The 18,951-nt window shown below is 36.4% G+C and overlaps 1 protein-coding gene and 1 non-coding gene across 51 annotated transcripts in view; one reads left to right on the top strand and one right to left on the bottom strand.

Moving 5' to 3' along the window:
- The window catches only part of dgkza (diacylglycerol kinase, zeta a), a 195,478-nt gene that overhangs the window by 96,010 nt on the left and 80,517 nt on the right, over positions 1-18,951 (bottom strand). For 18 of the 50 annotated variants that reach the window (NM_001442949.1, XM_087259350.1, XM_087259352.1 and 15 more), the window contains exon 1: positions 6,943-7,076. The exons of 25 other annotated variants lie outside the window; for them this stretch is intronic. The gene's annotated coding sequence lies outside the window, so the exon portion shown is untranslated. Of the gene's footprint in view, positions 1-6,939; positions 7,077-18,951 lie in introns of those variants that run through there. 7 more of the 50 variants (XM_087259351.1, XM_087259355.1, XM_087259361.1 and 4 more) reach the window with 1 other exon arrangement.
- LOC147836060 (small nucleolar RNA SNORD36) lies at positions 344-420 on the top strand. The gene has a single exon (XR_015496679.1). It is a non-coding gene; the product is annotated as a small nucleolar RNA SNORD36 (small nucleolar RNA).

Here is an 18,951-nt window from a genome sequence, read left to right as displayed (position 1 = left end):
TTATTGTATATATAGATGCTTAAAATCTGTAAATAACAAATAATATGTGAGCTCTCTGTGAGCATCTGAATTTGTAGGGAATGACATGAGGGATTTTGTGTGATGTGTGTGAGATGTACGTGATAATGACAGTACTGTCCCTCTCGGGCTGTGCCCCAGACCATGGGAAAGAGGAAGTGCTTAAACTGTCTGCGGTCAGATGTCTCCCCTTTAGTCTTATACATACACATTGTTGTTTATATGTTCATATGATTTTTTTTTTGGCTTTTAATAAAAATAAAAGTGTAACTCATGTGAACTGGTACAATAAAGTCATTATAATTTTTTTTTAATCTAACAAATATTGTATTTTATGTCTATTAAAATTTCCCTAATTGAGTTTTCACTGAAGAATCTCAACTTTTTAAAACTGATAACAACGCTTATTAAGCAGCAACTCAGCACATTAGAAAGATTTCTGAATTATAAAAACTGGAGTAGTGACTGCTGGAAATGCAGCTTTGACATCACAGGAATAAATCACATTTAAAATTCATCAAATGCCGGGCTCCGATTGCCTTCAAGGTGTACACTGAAATCATGCAATGCACAGGCAGTTCCAGTTTCTAGCTAATTTAATCACCATTCTATATTAATGCACTGCCTTTACTGAATGACACACACACACACACACACACACACACAAACACACACTGAGGCAGTCTCTCGAGCACACAGAGATTAAGCAGCGACAAATTAGCTTTGCTACTAGAATCTCTATTACAAAGTATTTGAAGGGTTTAGGTTGCTGTTTACATAAAAATTATTTCATTAAGTTTATACATTTTTGGAAAGTCACACCACATTTAAAACCCGAATATCCAACCGCATCTTAAATGAAAAGCTCAAAATGAAAATTGAAATATTCTTTAAAATACTGCCTAAATAATGTATTGTATATTAGAATATACACTCAATGGCCACTTTATTAGGTACACCTGTCCAACTGCTCTAATCAGCCAATCAAATGGCAGCAACTTAACCACACTGGGTGCCACTCCTGTCAGCTAAGAACAGGCAACTGAGGCTGCAAATTCGCACTGGATCACCAAAATTGGACAACAGCAGATTGGAAAAACGTTGCCTGATCTGATGAGTCTTGATTTCTGCTGCGACATTCGGATGGTAGGGTCAGAAACTGCAGTCAACAACATGAAAACATGGATTCATCCTGCCTTGTATCAACAGTTCAGGCAGGTGGTGGTGGTGTAATAGTGTGTGGGATATTTTCTTGGCACACTTTGGGCCCATTAGAACCAATTGAGCATCGTCTCAACACCACAGCCTACTTTGTTGCTGACCATGTCCATCCCTTTGACCACAGTGTACCCATCTTCTGATGGCTACTTCCAGCAGGATAACGCACCATGTTATAAAGCATGAATCATCTCAGACTGGTTTACTGAACATTACAATAAGTTCACTGTACTCAATTGGTCCCCACAGTCACCAGATCTCAATCTAATAGTGCACCTTTAGGATGTGGTGTAACGAGAGATTCACAACAATGTCAATATGGACCAAAATCTTATATTTTTCTTATATTAAATGTTTCCATTAAATGTTTCCAGTACCTATGCCACGAACAATTAAAGCAGTTCTGAAGGCAAAAGGGGGTCCAACTCGGTACTAGCAAGGTGTGCCTAATAAAGTGGCCGGTAAATGTATATGCTTATGTGCTGTATATGCATATGTAAATGTACATGTACAGTATATGTATATGTGAATGTGTATGTATGGATTAGGGCTGCAAAATATATAATTTTAGAATCAATATCGCAAAGTCACATCGCAAGATATGCAATGTTGAATCTGAACCATAGTTGACCAGCAGCTGCAGAATTGTATCGAATTACTCTACTTATACGGAATTTAAAAAATAAATAAAATGTTTTTCTTATTTAGATTTTCTGCTTTGTTTCTAGTACAAATATCTTATTTTCAAAGCAAAAACAAGATTGTTTTATTTACCACACTGGCACAAAATGTAGCTTGTTTTAAGGAAAAACACACAGATTTGACTTATTTCTTCTAAAGTTGAAAACAAAACAATATTTCTATTTGATTGAAGAATTTGTATATATGTGGACTAGATATTAAACAAAGCTAAGAAAGAAAAGCATTTTGTGCATTGTGGTTACTATTCAATTTCTATACCTGAATACTGTTAAGACTCCCAAGAAAACTGTTAAACAGAGCTAAAAAAAAATCAATGGTCATTTACTGTTGCACATCTAATGTACTGATTTTTGGTGCCTTCTGCCCTTATAACACGCCTCAAGATCAGCATAGCTCACCACGAACATGACGGAAAGAGGGAGAGGGAAAGGGCAAAAAGAAAAAGGGGCGGGAGACACAGTGTCGTTTCAGCTTGAGTAAATATTTACACAGTGCACAGGCACAGTTTCTGGATATGACATGCCTCTGTGTCAAACACACACACACATACACAGATCTACAGGATCAGAACAGATTAAGTGTGCTGATGTTATTTGTTAAAGTAAAGGTCACACCTCTCGAGACAAATGCATTAGAAAATGCGACACCTGAGCTACTATAGTTAGCAAAACTACATAATCTACAAGAGCAGAACAGACAAGAAGAGGCCTTGGTGGTTAGAAACTGATTAATAGCTACACACCCACACACACACACACACACACACAAGCATGCTTTTATGAGGGAGGGAAAGCAAAGTTTGATGAGATGCAAGCAAGCAGAGAGACACTGATGAGATTAACACATCTGGCTGTTGGTTTGAGCTGTCTTTGGTTTCACACAGCATGCAGCTTTTCATCAGCCTTGTTGTTGAGGCCATTATACATGTAATGCTCTGACCTTCACTCTGCCTCAACATCACAGTTCAACTCCGCAAAGTGTGTGCTGTAATAAAAATTGTGTGTGTGTGCTCAAGAGCGGCTGTGTCCCTTTTCTGAAATCACTTTGTGAGATTCAGTGCAACTCCACTGATTGAAAAACTCAATTGAGTGTGTTTGCGGGTGTGAGTGAGTCAGACTCGACCTCCTCTTTTACCTCAGCGCTGGCCATCACTGCAGGGCGCTTGCAGGTTAAAACTAAATGTGAGCAAAGATGACCTGAATCTCCCCACAGTTTATATTCTCTCACTGACAGCACATATAGCAGGGCGGAAATGTTGTTTTCATTTTTCAAAGCATACATGTCCCGATCTTCCACCTCCATCCTTCTTTACTTCAAATCCCCTTTTCCATGGATAATGGGATATTTTTCAACATGAAGGAGATGTGGGGGTAAATATAAAGCTTTGAAGATTCTGGTTTTGGCACGTCTTCTGACCGATTATGTGATTTGCACATGCATCTAATAATTCAGCAGGTTTTATGCATAATTCATCATTATGAATGTGCACCTACAGTCTATCACCAGCAGTTCAACTTCTGACAAAGCCTGGGAATTATAAAGAAACTCAAAACAAGCTGTTCATGAAGCTCCTGTCTCTGCGGCTAATACTAGATGTGTTTACGTCTGCATTGTGAACTTTATTGAACAGCAAACTGTATGTAAGATTGCTAGAATATTTCCCTCACCTTTAGTTCCCCCTTTAAATCATTACAAAAGTAAACAAAACAGCAACATATCCAACACGCAAACTAGATGTTGATGGCATATGGATCAAATCCTATAAGAATCATAATATCATCAATTTCCAACAGGTGTCTTAGCTGTAGCAGAGTTTAGAGTGCAGCGGTTTCCAGAAGTTATAGCAAATTAAAAATTAGCAATAAAAACACATACAGTTAGGTCCATAAATATTCGGATATAGACACAATTCTAACACTTTTGGATTAAAATGAAATAAACAAGATGTGCTTAAACTGCAGACTTTCAGTTTTAATTTGAGGGTATTTACACCCAAATCAGGTGAACATGTTAGGAATTACAACACTTTTCATATTTGTCTCACACTTGTTAAGGGACCCTCTTGTTAATTCCTTCATTAAGCCAAATAAAATGAGCATGTAAAAGATCCAGAGTTCATTTCAAGTGTGCTATTTGCATTTCTACTACCAAAAACTGAAGACAGTCACTGTAGAGGCTTGGCAGAGCATCATCAGGGATGAAACCCAGCGTCTGGTGATGTCTATAAGTTCCAGACTTCAGGCTGTAATTGACAGCAAAAGTATTTCAAGGATTAAAAAGTGAAAGTTTGATTTATGATTATTATTTTGTCCAATTACCTTTGGACCCTTAACAAGTGGGAGGCACATCTGCAAACTGTTGTAATTCCTACAGTGTTCACCTGATTTGGTTGTAAATACCATCAAATTAAAGCTGACAGTCTGCAGTTAAAGCAGTTAAATCTGGTTGGATTCGATTCAAATCCATTGGAGTATAGAGCCAAAAATGTTAGAATTGTGTCGATGTCCAAATATTTATGGACCTAGTTGTATAAACCTCGGGGCATATTTTATCTTTATTTTGTATGAGCATTATTCAGTGGAGTTAATTCAATTATTATAAACAGTACCTTTTATAATTAATTGCTTTTGCATATCTTCAGTTAGAACCCAACTTGATTTAAGACATCTGTTTGTAGTCTGGTAGTTAATTGATAAAAATAAATAAATCAAAAAGTATTAACATCTTGGATAAATTCTTACATCTGGCAGTATTTCAATAATTATATGGTTCTCAAAAGATATAGAGATGTTTATACTTTGCTTTCAAAAATGTATATGACAACATTCCAAGAGTTTTTATAGATTTTCAGCACCTTAAATCTTTAATCTGACATGTATTATGACAGTTCATCAAGCAGGAAATTCACTAATCCTGTATGTAAAGCAGCTGAGCATGTGCATGCCATGTTTCAATTCCTAACAGTTTTCTAAGCTGCAGTTTCTCTCGCTCTCATTTCTTCCCATGCTGTCATGGCTCATTCGCTTCCTAAACTTCTTTACGAGGATTTTCCACATTTTGGCAGTGTCAAATGGGCTTTTAGGTACTGCTGTGAACACACACTTGCCTTGTTGTACTTTAAGGAATTGACTACTGCAGTTTACCCAGAACTGAAAAGTCTGTTGTTGTTTGATCAAAACTTGGAGTGTTAAAGATATTCTTTAATCTTATTTTATTAATAAACATATTTGAAAGAATATTGATAACCAGACTGATGGCATTTATTAAATTCAACTTAAAAATAAAAAAAATAAAAGTGGATGCCAATAGCTAAAATCAACTATTTGTTTATCATTCAAAAAAAAAAAAACATTTATGTGTTTAGCAAGAGAGAGAACTCTTGGTTTTGTAACTTGTAGATAGGTTTGTAACTTGTATTAGGGCTGCACAATATATATGGTTTCAGCGTCGATATCGCAATGTGATCATTCACACTAGTCACATTGCAGGATATGAAATGTTGAGTTTGCATTATAATTTATCGTTTTAATGTCTGTAACTGTATAATGACCTTTTTGACCATAACTATGATTCCTTTTATTGAAATATATATTTTTTTTTTATCATTTAGTTACTGTACTTGAATATAGTTAGACTTGGGAAATAATAAAACACTTTATTTCAATTGTATATTGATTATATTTATAGATAGTTATTCATGAAAATATTTAGAAATGCACTGCAGGTAATGCAGACCACAAAGAAAATGTTTTTAAGGGCCCCAAAAACTTTATAGGTTGTTTATTAGATTTTATCAAGATGCAAATAGTAAACATTAATAATTCCCCAATCTCTGACTTACCATGTGCATGAAAATACTCACAAAACATGCATATACAGAAATGCACTGCAAATATAGCAGACAACAATGTAAAAACTTCGGTGAACCCTTTAAATTTTATAGATTATGCACCCCACTACAGAATCATCCTAATTGATCTACTATTTTATACTCTTTCCAAATAGATATTATTAATATATTATTAAGATACAATTGTACATATAATAAGTCATCTGGTGAAACTATATTCATATTGCAAAACACATATCGCAAAATGTTTCCAATATCATGCAGCCCTATAGTAAATGTTAAAAAATGATGATGATTTTCAATTTTGGATGAACTATTCCATTTGAAAAGTGCAGAAGACCACTAACCATGGTAAATCAGTCAAGTCTTGAAAGTAAGAAGTGTCCTGATGAAATCACCAACAGGTTTGCTTCCCTTAATACATACAGACACAACTGTATGGTAACATTCACATTATACTGTAGCAAATCGTCTTACACCAAATTGCCTAAACACTATATTTTAGGTTTCAGGCAAAGCTCCTGCAAATCAGAATTTATGGACAGAGCTATCTTTTTGCCCAAATAAATATCTAGTCTGCAGTGAGAAGCTTGTGCATATAAATATCTGAGTTATCTCTCTGCCAGCATGTACAAATTACAGTCTCTCTGTCTCTCACACTCACAATCAGTGGCCTATAAACACAGCAGTTTAATCATGTGCTTGACTATTTATTTTTATTATTCACATTACACAAACACAGTGACCAAGCACGAGTGCACTATTTTGAAAGTTTCCATGCTAGAGTTATAAAAAAATGCTATTGCTAACACCAATCCCAAAATAAGTACAACTTTCTCCTTTTCTTTAAAACATGAAACAGATTAAAACTTCTGGCTGCAAACTACAGAAGCGCTACATGCAAATACATACAAAATTAGTTCATCACAAAGAATCACAAAGACATCAATGAGATTACAGTCACTGTAACTTATAATCTTCAGATGAGTTGCCACAGACAAGACGATCCAGCAGATTTGCCTAATAAACCTCACATGTCTTGCTCTCCCACAAGCACCGCAAGCATAAATCACAGTCTAAAGGATACAGCACTGCACTCCAACTCTCCAGATCGACTAAACCCTGTAGAGTGAATAGTTAGAGAAACGTACAACCTGATGGCAGGGTCAAAATCATCCAAACGTCTTCTCCAGTTCTCTCACCAGATAACTTTTAGAGAAGAATGAAAATAAGAGAAAGAGAGAGAGAGAAGAGGAGAATAGAGACAGAAAGAAGGTAGACTGGGGATGGGGAAACAGAGAGCATGCAGTCTGTCCTAAGAGAGTGGGAGGGTCAAAAATAGAGCGAGTGAGAGAGAGTGAGAAAGGGGATCACAGACAGCAGCATGATTCTACTGACGAAGCATGCTTCCTCTGACGCAAACACCGAGCTTGTATGCAGATCAAGTCAACCAAACACTTCAAAAACGTGTACTGTCTGAACACATTTGAGTGCATGTACAGTACATGCAAATATGTAAGCAAACACCCCCAGAAGTTATTATGTAAATAAATGAGTTCTGGCAAGCTGAGAAAGCAGAGTAAGTGTATCTCTGACCTGAAGACATAGTTTAACCAAAAACTCACGTAATCATTTATTTTCCCTCATGTTTTTTCTTCTACTGAAAAACAAAAAACAGTTTGGAGTGGACTGATAGAGTCTAAATAATATGATACACCTATATGGACCAAAAAAAAAAAAGGAAAATAGGAAGAAAACAAAATAAAGACCTCTGGGTGAATTATTAAAGAGAATATATACTTTATTACAAGTTAACCAAGCATTTGAGGTGCTATAAAGCCACTTTTAAAAAAAATATATTTATATTTTCTTAATAGCAAAGTTTTAAAGAGCACCTATTTTACCCCTTTTCGAGATTTAAGAGAAGTCTTTTGTGCCTCCAGAATCTGTCTGTAAAGTTTCAGCTCAAACCATCCATCAGATTATTTACTATACATTTCAGAATATTGGATTTTCTGCTCTGAACACAATGTAACTGTTTTTGTAACTGTGGCTTTAATGCTAGTTTCCCACATGCCTGTTTTAGAGGCTGTTTCTCAATATGTGTTCTTAAGCGTTCTTGCGTCTTCGTGTTCTTACGTAACGTCATAATAAACTGCCGAAGTTCAGTTCCAATACTCAAGAGCGCAAGAACAGTGGACGGGTGATAGTTCCTGAATATGTTTTTGATATTGAAGATGCATCGATGCAGACTTGATCGCAAAACTTGCTCGAGAAATCCCAGAAGTCATTGCAGCTGAATAAAGAGGGTGGGAAGTGCAGCATTTTATATAGATTTATTATTAAAGTTTAGAGATATAACTTATTTGTCTCAGTAGTTTCCCTATATTTATAAGGTCTACATGCATAGTATATATAGTGAAAATGGGAAAAACAATAAATCGTTGTATGAATGCAGTAATGTTTAAATAAGTTTCCATTAAAAAGTGTAAAGGTCATGTGACCATCAAGAAGAACGCAGCATCTCATTTCTCACAGGACGTGTACTGTTTTCTTGCGGTCTCTTGAGTTTGTTCTTCCGAGGCAGCTTTGCAACTACACAAAAACGCAAGTCCTTTCCCTGTGTTCTTGGAATTGAGAAACAGCCAGTGTCTCCATCTCCAGCTGCATCAGATAAACAGCACAGTAACAGACATAAAGGAAGTAGACCCTCGCGTAACGTTTGTGAGAAACACTACAGTACCAATGATAATTTGATGTCTTTGTTGTGGACGATGAGCCACACACACACACACAATGTTGTTACAAAGTTACAGACACACGGTTACACACACTAACTTTGCACTGTTTTTACACACCAAATGTGACCGGATACACGTTAATATCCACTGCTGTATGGACACCCGTTACGTTAGTGTACAAAATAAACATGATTTAATGTCTACAAACCAGGATTGAAGCGTCTTCTTTTATAATTGTACAGACATGCGGCTGTGTTGATAAAGATGGTAAAATCGCTGTAATTCATTACACACATCCACTGTTTTAAAAAGGTTTTAAACTTGTAAAACTGATTCTTGATTAAATTTGATGATGATTGATGATCACAGAGAGCTGAACAGACCTTTTAATCCTAGTTGCTCTGCGCACGTCCTGTCTTGTTGATGATTATACGCGTTACAATGGAGACATGTTAACACGCGACTGTCAGTCAAATCGGTGGTTATGGAACCACACTCCTACATCACATGGACCTCAAAATGGGAGGGATTTGGATCCTATTTTTAACATCAGGAAATTTAAAGAAAAGAGACTTATTGTCTTTATATTATCCCAATAAAACTGTGGACACACTATACCTACACACAGTTCGGTCCAATCAGCTTCAGTAAGATGATTTTCAAGTTAATTTTCAATAATGAGTTAAACCTGAAGTGTGTTAGTTCTACACTACATGTATTTACAGACATTTTTTTTCTCAGTCACCCTCTCTGTTGGCCATTTGACAAACATAAAGTCCAGTGCTGAACTTGCACTCAATGTGCTGGGTCAAACACCACAGCAATGTTGTAAAAGTGCCTCAGAGCTTAGTTTAGTTTTTACACCTCTGAGGGGGGAATCAATCAACAAAGGGTTTACTTGTATAGTACAATGTGTCTGCATGCTAAACTGTGATAGCCATGTAAAAAAAAAAAAAAAAGACACCAAATGACCTCAGGCTGTCAGCTTTAAAAAGCTAACATCCTCTCGACTCCCCCACCGACCCATGAGCAAGGTTACTATTTTAACACAAACACAAGCCCAGCTTCCTATGGGGAGGACATCAACCACAAACATCCTCAAGCCAGCTGTATAAGTGTCTGATCGTGTGTTTGCGTATGCACATGGGTATATGTGTTTGTGCCAGGGGAAATGGTGTATGTGAGTTTGTGTGTATTCTTCTGTGCTGGTCTCTTAACTCTGATGTGACAGAAAAACGCTAGCAGTCCCTTTGATCAGTGCGATGCCACTGCCGCAAGCACTGAGTGTGTATGTGTGTGCATCTTAGCGCTGCCCGTGTGGTTGGACCGCAACAGTTTTTTTGTCCTATGATGACTGATAGATCTCACACAGAGCCGTTTACTGCATCTAGTGAACACACAAAAAAAGAAACACAACCACGCTCTCAGTTCCATAGTTTCAGTTTAAATAAATTCACAAGAAGCCTGTTGAGAATCTGAAAATTGACAAGAAAACGAAAGAGGCAAAACCTTATATTGTTTCGATTTTTGAGTGGTCAGAAAAGATTACCCTGTGATGTACTGCATCTCTTTCCTCTTTGTGTCATGAACTTGAAATGGAAAACCTGAAATCATGTATTTTATGTTAGTTTCTAAACTTTGAGAGTGTTCATATTTACGTACGTAGCTAATTTGAGGAAACGTATTCTGAAGAAACTTAATGCCTTAATATAGTCACAGTAAAAAGTGAAAAAAAAATGTTTTTAAAAATTCACATTGATATCCCAGTGGGCAGTGTGTCAGCATGTTGCACAAAGCTTTGTGGTGGTCATGAGTTTAAGTCCCAACTTCTCATGATCCCAACCCTAATTCTCTGGCCCGGGCCAAAAAAAATACAAAAATGCCCCAAAAAAATGTTTAAAAAGTAGTTTGTCAGTCTGTCAGCATGCGCACTGTGAGCATCCCAGTTTTAGTCATTATCCCTGTTCTGCTTTAAAACACGCAGATGACAAACATTTATGACAATGAAGAACTGCAAAAGTTACAAACAAATGTCACAAAAGAAAACAGATGTTTTGTCTTGAGAGTGTCTGAGACGCCGGCTGTAAAGGCTTCACCTTTATCTAGAACAGAGATGCCAAAACTAGGGCTCGCGGGCAAAAGTTGGTCCATGCTAATCTTTGTTTGGCCCACCATTTTATTTGAGAAGAGAGTGAGAATGATGGTTGGTTGGGGCGAATATCGCTGATAATTTTAAGCAATGTTTTGTAGTTATTTTTAAATATTGGAAACTTACTCATGGAAACAATAATATAAGGGTGCTTTCACATCTGTAGTTCGCTTCATTTGGTCCGCACCAAGTGCAATAAATGATACATTGTTGCATCTTCTGCCGTCTTTGGGTTGTTTTCACACCACACTACTGGCTTTGGTCCGAACCAGTTGAAACAAACCAAAATGCACTCATCTGACAAAATCCACATCTCTCATTGGCCAGATGTTGTTGAACATATTTTTCCTAAACTGCTTATTGATTGGTCAGAATTCACGTGCGGGAAAATGCCAATGAACTCCCGCAGGTAAACAAAACCGGCAGACACACAATGTCGCTTTTTAATATGAAGGGACGACTGCGCTGACTGATTTGTATGCCTGCTTTAGACAAACTATACATTTCAAGAATGAAGCGCGGCCACGGCTGGAAAACAGAGTTTTAATGCATTGCTCGTCACTTCAGGAGGAGGCGTGAATTAATTTAGCAAAACTGCGACATGCTCATCTTGAGGAAATATTACCAACGATCCATCAGGTAATGTTTTCCAATCTCCCTCTCTCTCTCTGTTGGTAAAGCGCTGTCAACAAATATTTTTCCTCCATATCCCATAATGCACAGCGCATCGGCCTACGGCAGCTGAATTGGTCCAAAAGGCGCAGTACTTTTTACGGTTGGACCTGTTTTAGTACGGATCATATTCTCACCACAAACGAACCACTCCAGGGTTCGTTTGAAAGCGGACCTCTTCAAGCAGGTCTCGGTACGCTTATTTGGTCCGTTTTTGGTGCGCACTTGAATACGATTGCTGCATTCTCACCTGCCCAACTAACGTACCAAAAGGGGAAACGAACTCTAGTGTGATTCAATCTAACTAAATAAGGCAGCTGTGAAAGCACCCTAATACAGTTTGGTACATTTACCTTTGGCCCAAAGCCCTCAATCAAGTTAGTTTTTTTGCCCTTCATAAAAAAAGTTTGGGCACGATATTTGTACACAATAGAAGGAATATTTATGCAAATTAAAAGGAGTTTTTGTCCTAACCAACACCTCGGATTGATATATTAAAAACGGCTTCTATTTCTTACTGGTGAACAACAAAAAACTGACAATGATCACCTCAGGTATACCTCATGTGTTTTATTCAGTGCTAAATCCTAATAATGTGAGTTTGAATGCCATTTTTTAAGTGACCTTTATTGCCATATAACTGAAAGCAGCAGCAGACTGTGAAATAATGCATACAAACACATACTGTATCAGTGATTCAGCATCTACATTTAATAATGTTAAAAAGATTTAATATGTATTAGTTAGATTATAAACCTTACTATTTCGTGAGTGAGTGCAGCCCAAATGCTTATCACTGCAAATCTCGTCATGAGGCGTGTTGTTAGGAAACAGGGTTACAATGTAACCTGCTCAGCTAATGTTTACATTCATATTATTTACATTATTTGCTAATTAATGACCTCATGTGGAACTCTGAATCTGTGTCTCATTTCAGACTCTGCTACTGTCCACCGGAGGATGCATTTCGGTCACAAGTGCATGCTTTGAGAGAATTTCTGAATGAATAATTGAATGAAGGAATTATTGAAATACGGCGATTTCCAAAAAGGCAAGCCGGAGTGCTGAAATATAATTGGCATTGTTAAACAAACCAAAACAAAGACAGCAAACATATTATGTTGTTTTTATGCTTTAGAAGCTTTAGTGCTTTTATACAGCATCTTTTAATAGAAACGCATGCAAGCAGTGATGTGCTTTCTTTTTCACACTTGCATCATGGTTTGAGCGTAATCTAATAAATTAACCATGAGGTATTGTCAGGAAAACCTTAAGGGGACACCTGACACAGTATACTACAGTACTTAATAAGAGGTTTGCTTCAAAGAAATGTTGGAACATTATTGTCAGTACTGCTTTGTATGGATATCTGAGCTCAAAAGACCAGTGGTGTAAAGTAACTAATTACAAATACTCAAATTACTGCAGTAATTGTAATTTACCAAGTAGTTTTAAAAATGTGTACTTTTACTTTCCCTTGAGTACATTTTTAGTGCAGTATCGGTACTTTTACTTCACTACTTTGGGATTAGAAAAATCAGTCCTGTGATTCCTGTCCAATCAAATCCAACATAGAATGTATATCACATCATAATGAACTACCTCAAAAGACATGGGCAAGTTATAATTGCAGCCAACAACGTCCAACCTAAAACCAACCAAATATCAACATCTATTGATGTTACAGCTTGACGTTGTATGGACGTTATCACTATGACGTCTTTCAGACGTTGGATTTTGGTTGCCATACCTGACAAATAAATGTCAGTATTTGACGTCAATATGACGTTGGTTTTATGATGTTGGCTCGACGTTGGATTTTGGTCAGTTTCTAACACAACCTTAAACCAACCAAATATCAACGTCATTTGACATCATTATTGGACATCAAAATAACGTTGTCCTTAGACACTGACAAGACATTGAATTTTGGTCACCTGACATCACAACCTAAATCTAACCAAATATTAACGTCTTATGACGTTGTATGCCTGCTGGGCAACAACTAGATGCACTAGAGAAGGTTACGTTTACACACACACGCCCACAAATTACATGTAAACGCATCGGCCAAAAAAAATAAAAAATAAAATACTCACTACGCATGAGTACTTTTGAAAGGTCTATTTTTTACTCATACTTAAACTAATATTTACAACAGATACTTTTACTCGCACTACATTGTTAGGTCAGTATGGTACTTTTACTTGAGTTTGATTTTTCAGTACTCTTTTCACCACAGCAAAAGACTGAAGAGAGAAAATGAAATGAAGAGAAGATGTCAAAGTGGGAGAACACAGAGCCTCAAAGCTTCACCACATTACATAACAAACATAGACCAAAGCTAGGGTAGTTACCAACTAGAACAAACTTTTTGAAAAGAACTTTCGAAATAAACTTCTTTGCAGCCTCATTTAATTTAAAATGACATTTTTGTAATTTATTTATTATAATTTCATTATTTTTTGAAAAATCTGATACATTCATTTCAGAAAAACAGCTGTTAAATACATTTTATATGTATCAGTCATCTTTTTGATAATGTGTGAAAAGGATGAACTTTAAAAGGGTTATTAGGGGAGTGTCATGCAAAAATGCATGTGGGATGCTATAAGAGAAAAGCAACTGACAGCAGAAAGTAAATCCACGTTTACTGAAACACAGAATGTGAAGAGCCGCATATGCATTCACACACTGTACACTTCCTTCCCCCACACCTGAACCCACACAAACACTTACTCACTCTGCCTCAGCCGATATGCATGTGCACACAAACAGAATCTGTTCTATGCAGATGCTGTACCAAAGAGCCGTTAGATGAACTAAGATGCACATGTGTGTGTGCGCGCGCACGTCTGCATCTGCCATATACGGTAAAGGTGCAGCTCAGGCAGAGTCTCTGAAGTTACACTGCTTAACAGGCACAAATTAGACCCAGTGTTTTTTTCTGATAGTCTTGACAGTACCAGACAGAAAGGGTTTTAGATTAGCATTTCATAAACCAGACAAGGAGATTATATTTAGACCTCCATCTCTGAGTGCGGCCGTGGGAGGAACGAGAGGGAGTGTGAGTCACCACGCAAACAAGAAACACAAGCAAGCGTCTGTTGGTGTATTTTTTTTTTTATTTGGTCGTCGTGTGTCTCTTAGCCTCTTATAGGTCTCTTAGCCTTCTCCCATAGCAACTGTTGCTGCTTCTTTCTGAGTGTCAGAGCACATCGGTGCCTGATAATAATCTGGAACTACTACCTAAGGCCAGCTGTCAGTCACATCCGCTGACAGCCCAATCTTCATTTTCCATCTAAACAGCCGTTCTCCTTCTGCAAACACACACATGTATGAGCACACAGGCTGGGGAAGACACTGAGAAACAGAGGCACCTGCTGGTGAGAAGCTGAAATCACAGACGTAACAGCGAGTGCCAAGAACTACATGACAGATTGGGACACAGGTATTCTGTTTCTGTGTAATTAGACAGAGTTATCAAACTCTCCTTCATATGATTACTACCACACTCTCAGAAAAAAAGGTACACTGGGGTCACTGGAGAGGTAGCTTTTGAAAAGGTACACTTTTGTACCATGCAGATGGACATTAGTATATTTAAGGTACACTTTTGTAGCTTTAAGGTACTGCGAGGTACACATTTGTACTTTTTAGGTATTAATAAGTACCTTTAAGGGCCTATTAGGAAGAGAAATGTACCTTATGTAGATGTAGATGCTGAGTTTCCTCAAAAAATTTCAGCAGATGTGACAGTTTATGCAACATTCAATACAGTGTCTTTATGAATTTAACTTGTGCTCTTATTTAACACTTTTTAAAATGTCTTAAATTGTAGAAAGGCAAATTAAATCATTTGTAAATAACAAAAAAAAAATCTAATTGATGATGTTAATTTAAACTCTCTTTTCATCAATAATCAAATGTCAGTTGAAACACAATTTTTCACAGCACAAAATTAATTTTGAATGATCATACGAATAAATTAAATAAGCATGATGCTTGGAACAAATTTGACACTAAAGACACCAAAATTGTAATAATATCCCACAACATTGTTGTTTTAAGTGTATTTCGAACTATTGTTTTTTTTCCTTTGCAATAATAATTAAAAATAATAATATAATAATAAATAATAAATCATCTTTTTAAATAGTAGTGAATAACATTTCTACCCTAAGTGTATGTATACCCATCCTCCAGTAGATGGCAGCAAATCACAACGTAATGTGTAGTACACCAAGATTATGTTTTCAGAACAAGACTCATATCATATTGACAGTTTAAAAACTAAATCTAGAATTCCAAATCAATGCAGTATGTATTTTTCATAATCATCAAAATGTGATCATACCAAAGTTTTCTGTTGCTTTCATGGTAGTTATAAATAACAGTAGAATAATGAATAATAAATAATAATAATAACAGTAGAACCTAACATCATTAAAATTTGGGAACACTTTTTTTACAGTCTCCTTATGTTTACAGATTACAGGAACTTCTTAAAATTAAATACAATTATATTTTTTAATTAAATATTAATATTATATTATCTACACATTTTTTAAATGTTCAGATTAAGCTTCCTCCTCTTTAGCAAAGGACATTACGATTTCCTCCACTGCCTAAACATGCTATAGTAAATACTATAACATACACTTGCACAAATCCTCTAACGCAGCATAGCAGCATTTTGCTTCTTCCAACAACTTGAGAGAGGTCTAATGTCAGCGTGTGTATGGTTCAGGGTTAAGCTACTGTACAATGTTGGCAAAAATCAATAGTAACCATTATTTATTTGAAAACCGCTCACGCACTGTACTTAAAGGGATAGTTCACCCAAAACTAGTTGATTTATTTTTTAAAAATTACATTTCCTCACTATTCACGAGGTTCCAAACTGGTTTTCAAACTCAGTTCATGGAGGGCCGTAATGTTGCACAGTTTAGCTTTGACCCAATCACCCAATTGACTCCTACAGGCTTGTTTGAAACGTGTAGGTAACCTCCTTAGTGTTTAAGCAGAGTTGGAACTAAACTCCCAAGGGCTGAGGCCCTCCGGGAACAGAGTAAGACATCCCTGTTCACAAACATAATGAATGTATTTTTTCTGTTGAACACAAAATAAAGAAAAAGCAGCCACTGACTTCCATTTAATGGGGCGAAAAACACTACGGAAGTCAATTCCTATTTTTTCAACATTCTTCAGAATATCTTGTCTTGTGTTCAACAGAAAAAAAGAAACAAGTTTGGAATAAGTGAAGAGTGAGTAAGTAATGGAAGAATTAAGATTTCTGAGTGAATTATCTCTTTAATTATGCTCTTTAAATTATTTTCGGTCCAACTCTATACTGCATACTAAGTGGCCTTAATTAATATGTACTTAAGCTGAAATGAATATTTCCTTACAATGTACTTTTTTACATTGTACTTATGCTTGATTAAACACCTGCATGTATTTTATCTGTAATAAATTTCCATAATAGGGTACAGTATATGCACAGCTAGTGTTGCTTCTAATGATGATAAACTTCTGGTGAACGGTTAATGTGACTTTTCAATTTCATAAGGTTCCTTTTTTAATGTAATTGAAATATAACCAGTTAAATAGACTTCAGCATTAATTTAGTTGTTCAAGAGTAAAATGAGATGAAAAGCCTTTTACAGACACGCACCTGTAAGGATCAGCAGGCTGGCAGAGAAACTCCATTTAAAATACTGGGGTAAAATAAATGTATATATTTAAGTTCATGTAGTGCTTCTTGTTCTGAGACCTACTTTAAATTACATATCCATCAGGCACTGAAGATTGTTGAATTTTAAGGAAAACAAACCTTAAACGCGCCGACTTTCTAACAGCAATCTAACAGTTTACCAGAAGCATTTGACCTAGGTTACTGAAAGATTTAAAATCCTTCTGCATATACCCCATTATATTTATAATTACACTGTTGATCATCTCGTATAACTTAACCCACCTTTAAACCTACACATACCACCAAACCTTTCCCTAAACTTGCACATATCCTACCCTGAAGTCTAGTGCATTCCATTATAAAGACAATAAGTAAATTGCATATATTTATTATGCACAATTGCAAGTACATAATAGTTAAGGCCCACTAATATAAAGTGTGACCATATTTTCTGTTAAGGGTGATTAAGTATAAGATAAGTGGAGAGAAGGCACAGTTTATATGGCATGAAACCATTGTGACTATGGAAAGTCCTTATGGAAAGAAAGCCCAAAGCAATGTAGCAATGGCTATCATGCACATACTGTTTAAAAATGCTCACTGTGACTTTAACATGCTGCAAACAGATGTGTTATTTAGCTCCTCAACCTCTCTGTCTAATGTGAAAAAAAGAGATAGAAGCAGTCAGACAAACTCCTGTCATGTAGAATAACATGCTGTCAATAAAACTACACATCTTCCATGACTGTTGTAAGATCAGAAATCACAATGACTCATACCGTTTTTAACTGTGACATGCGATTGCTGGTGGCCAATTAGAGCTTCCAGCAAATGTGAAGCTGATATTAATCCTGGTTTGATTTTGAACCTCGCTTTAGGAAAGGTGGCAGGTAGATACATTATTGATCCCCCTGATTCTGTCAGGTTGCATCAATAGACTCAGTCTATCAGACAAATAGCACACAACAGGCCAGACTTTGTCTTTGAGATGCTAATGAGATTTTTATAAGGTCAATACAATAGACAGTGTTTGTATTATCCATCTCTTTTTTTCTCATAATTGTTGAACACGCTTCTCCTCCAGGTCTACTCATTCACTCCAAGCCGAATTGAAACTGACATTTACGCCTAGAAGACAGGCATACTGACAAGGACAGTAAAGATGGCAGCCTCCAGCATCATTCGGTCACTAGTGCATCATTTACTCTCCTGAGGGCAGTGGAGTGAAGTTTTTTCACACAACTCTTACTAACTGCCTCTTTTACCATACACGTATAGATAGATTCAACATTTTACAGCTTCAGACACATCAATACAATGACATCTCCACAACATCCTGATTTGTTTAACCTGTCAGCACTCATTGTAAAAAAGATCTACCTTGTCAATATTGCCAGCACTGCCAAAAACAAAAGCAAATAGTTACATTTCTAAAGAAATGCGGTAATATTTGTGAAAATGTTTGACTTAAGGGCTAACTATTCCATTTTGTTTGGCAATGTGAGCATTTGCAATCCTTTTGGAACGAATTAATAGGTGTAATCTCTGAAACTATTGGTAAATAAATCCCTGTCTGCCCTAAAGTCTGTATTCTTGGTCTTTTTCACCTGCCTTTCACTGTATTGCCGTTCATTGGAAAAGTATTGATGGTTCATCTCTGTCCCTTTGGATTAATGAAATGTCTTCTTGTAAAAACTGCATGTATTTTACAAGATTTAAGACCTTTTCATTTTTTAGGTGAGAATGGACTGACTGTTGAGTAACAAACAATGTGATCATACTGTGTAAGTGTTTAACGATATTTGACTGTGTTATTACCTGCATTGTGTTTGTTATGACTGTTTTACAAAATATATCTTTCGGATGAGATGTTAAACTGAGGTTTTGACTATTTTTGGTCATT

The sequence above is a fragment of the Danio rerio genome, chromosome 7 (genome assembly GCF_052040795.2).
Source record: "Danio rerio strain M-AB ecotype USA chromosome 7, GRCz13ab, whole genome shotgun sequence".
NCBI classification, from domain to species: Eukaryota; Metazoa; Chordata; class Actinopteri; order Cypriniformes; family Danionidae; genus Danio; species Danio rerio.
The sequence above is the reverse complement of the archived record's forward strand: the minus strand, read 5'-3'. Positions and strand labels throughout refer to the sequence as shown.